Raw genomic sequence first — 3696 nt, 5'->3', positions numbered from 1 at the left:
GTTATACCTCGTTGGTATTCTTCCGTAAGCAATCTCGTGTTCGGATCCAAATGAGGTCGATCGATCTAAGAACGAAAATAATTTGAAGAAGACATGTTTTTTATTAATCAAATTCGTGTGTAAAGAGAGCAAGAGGGAAGATGAAGATATGGAGTGAATGAAGAGGAAGAGGGGTGCTTGTATTTATAGTTGAAATCCTGCCGACAGACCGAGAAAATTCCGACGGAATTCCGACGCCAACGGCTAGTTCGTCGGAATTTCCTCAGAATTTTTAAAATCCCCAACGGCTCTCTAACGGCTATAATATATCCTCGGAATTCATCGGTTTTTTCCGAGGAATACATTTTTCCTCGGTATTCCATAAGAATATTCCGACGGATTGATATTTCCTCGGAATTCCGTTGGTATATTCCGAGGAAATTCCGAAGAAACCAAATTTTGTGTTTCCTCGGAATATCCTCGGAAATTCCTCGGGATATTCCGAGGATTTCATTTTCCGTCGGAATGTCCGTCAGAATACCGCTGTTTTTTTGTAGTGGAGGTATTGTTCTCAATGCACAGAAGCGACCATTAACATGTGAGCATAGCTGTTCCAGAGAAACTTAAACAATACACACGACAACTGAGTAAACATAGCTGTTCCAGAGAAACTCACTTGAAGACTTGAACGCTCACAGACTCACAGCACAAACGCTCACAAGTCACAGCAAAAACGAACCCTTGAAGTCTTGAACTAAAGCAACCTGCAACCCAGAGTCAAAATCAAAATCCAATGCCATCAGTGTCTTCCATAAGTTCAGACAAACATCAACATTGCAGGAAATCAAACAGCAAGAGGATTAGAGGCTAACAAGAGTTTCGGGACTGAGATTGAGTTACCTTAGCCTAGTGAAGATAACCAAAGGACCCTTTTCTCGATTTCTCAAGTTTGATTCATATAGCTTTTCCAGATTTCATCTACGGTGAATCATGAGTTTGAGGAGAAAGAGATGTAGAAAACCTAGTCAAAAACGACTTCGTTTCATATATTGTGTGAGAAAAAATACATAAATAGGGTACCCGTTTATACTGGAGCAACGCCCGTTTATAAACGGGTCTTAACGGGTAGACCCTGTAAGAACCCGTTAAGTTTTAGATATAAATAAACGGATACGGGTTTTACCTGTTTAAACTCTGCCCGTCAAAGCCTGCGGGCGCCGTACCCGTTTTAACATCCCTAATTAAGAGGAGAATGAATGCGCTTTGTGGAGTTGGAGTCTTGCAGGACTCGCTCTCTTAGGCATTTTTACAAATGGGGTAATTGGTTTTGATGAAATGGACTTGTTTAATAGATTCAAGGACACAAGTGTTTATGAGAAACAAGACAATGGTGCTAGTGTTTTGATGGTAGAACTCACTCTTGTTCAAGCCGCTGCTGCCAAAGGAGCCAGTAACAATCTTCTTCCCATTCATTTCTTATAGAGGCTAATTCAAATTAAATCCACATATTCTAATTTCTTACATAAAAAAACTACAGTAATCGTGACTTGTGAGAAAATAGTTTTGCAAAATTGAAAGGGCTGCTGTTTCACTCGTGTTTATAATTAAGAAAATATTTTTGTTAAAATATAACATAAACGGTTCATTAATATTTATAGGTTTTTATTCATATTTTATTGATGTAAGGTTGACTTTGTTGTGGCAGTGTGTCTGGATGGGTCAGTGCCTGGATATCATTTGTATCGTGGGTACGGTTCAGGAGCAAACAACTGGATCATTCACTTGCAGGTTCGTACATAGGATAATCTTCATGCATATATAACGTATCATAATTGATCGCCTAAATCAATAAGGCCAATTTTGTTGAAAGGGTGGTGCGTGGTGTGACATCGTAAAAAATTGTCAATACCGTAAGAGAAGTAGTTACAGATCGTCCACATTAATGGAAAAAAATGCTAGCATTTACCGGAATACTAAGCGATAAAGCCTCTGAAAATCCAGGTCTTTCTCAAGATCCCTTATTGATGAAACAAAAGATTTGATGTTTGTGGAACTGTTATTGAATGTATACTCTTCTTTTGTGGAAAATCAATGTTATAGACTTTTACAATTGGAATAAAGTTAAAGTCCGGTATTGTGATGGTGCATCCTTTAGCGGTGACAGCGAAAACAAGGTTAGTTGAAACCACATAAAGATCTTCTAATTTGCTAATTGATTCTCTATATATATCATTAGTAATTAACTTGAGGTTACAATGGTTGGTTACTATTAGGCCGCCCAACTTCAGTTTAGAGGAAAGCGTATATTTTTAGCTGTCATGGAAGATTTGATGGCAAAGGAAATGCGTCAAGCAAAACAGATAAATAAATACATATAATATACTAGGGTTGGCCCACCCTACGTACGGAATATACTTTAAGTGTGATATATATAAGTATACTATATGTGAATGTGTTATCTTCTTGTTAGGTCTATGTTTATTTGTTGCACTGAGTTGATGTTTGTTTAGGACAGATTTTGCATCAGCTAATGTTGTTGCGCGATTAAGATGACTGGTAAAATGAGAGTGCTGGACAATGTGAATATGCTGGTTACGTTACTTACGTATGAGGTTGAGCTTCTTTTTTTCATTGGTCTTAGTTGGTATTTAGTAACCTTATTTGTTGGCTGAGTTACGGATGCGTGAAAATGGTTTTATCAATTTCTAATGTTTTTTTTGAAAAAATACCCAATCAATTTCTAGTGTTACTCTGTTTATAAAGATTTTGTGGGAGAAAAAAAGATTTTATGGGCCTAAGTTAAAATTTAGAATGTAGTTGAAGAATAATTCCGCATCAACATCATCAGGTTTAACAGAGTTTTTTTTTGTCGTAGATGAAACTTATTGATGTAACTTTTTTTTTCAAAAAAAAAAAAACTTATTGACGTAACTCTTAGCTTGCTCTTTTAATAGGTCAGTTATAAGTTATAAGTGAAAATAGATCTTGATCCGCGCGCTAGTGCGAGTATGAATTTTCAGTTTTTAATTATTTATTTTATTAAATGATGTATTTGTAAAATTCATTCATATTATATTCATTAAGTAAATTTTTATTTTTTTGCATCTTACACTATCTTTTTTTTTACGAATGTGTGATATCATATAAAAAATATAAAAAATGAGTATACATAGTTAATTAGATAATTGTAAAAACATAAATTTTTCTTTTGTTTCCGATATCATGATTTTTTTTATGTGTAATTTTTTTTTGACCATTTCTTTAAAACTATATTAAATTTTACATATTTTAATTAGAATATTTTTAATATCTTTACCTTTTTATTTGAAATGCAACTCAATATTTTTTAAAAAATTATAACAAAATATTTAAAAAATATTTTTAGAATTTGTTTGAAAAATATGAAAATTACATTTTAAATTAAAATTATCCTAAAATATGATAAGTTTTGATGTAAACGAAAACTCAAATTATGTCAAAAATAATTATATTCAATTTAAATTGATTATTTTTTTAAAAAAATACATTTACAAAAATATTGTTTGAAAGAAAATTCATAGAAAATTCATTTCTCTTTCAAATATAAAATGAAAATATTATAATTAAATAATAAAAAATAAAAATAAAAACCATAAATTTAGCAAATGACAAAATGAGTTATATTATGCTAAAATTTTCTTTCTAACAATTTAGCAAAGCAAATGACAAATGAGTTAT

At 32.7% G+C, this 3696-nt stretch overlaps 1 long non-coding RNA gene and 1 pseudogene across 1 annotated transcript in view; one reads left to right on the top strand and one right to left on the bottom strand.

Moving 5' to 3' along the window:
* LOC106294299 overlaps positions 1 to 995 on the bottom strand; it is a 6868-nt gene extending 5873 nt beyond the window's left edge. The window contains exons 1-2 of the long non-coding RNA XR_001260804.1: positions 880 to 995; positions 656 to 743 (exon numbers count right to left, since the gene is read on the bottom strand). This is a non-coding gene — a long non-coding RNA (uncharacterized LOC106294299). The remainder of the gene's footprint in view (positions 1 to 655; positions 744 to 879) is intronic.
* A 319-nt stretch (positions 996 to 1314) lies between these two features.
* LOC106344289 overlaps positions 1315 to 3696 on the top strand; it is a 9110-nt pseudogene continuing 6728 nt past the window's right edge.

This window comes from Brassica oleracea, chromosome C5, assembly GCF_000695525.1.
Source record: "Brassica oleracea var. oleracea cultivar TO1000 chromosome C5, BOL, whole genome shotgun sequence".
NCBI classification, from domain to species: domain Eukaryota; kingdom Viridiplantae; phylum Streptophyta; class Magnoliopsida; order Brassicales; family Brassicaceae; genus Brassica; species Brassica oleracea.
This window is presented reverse-complemented; position numbering and strand designations above follow the sequence as displayed.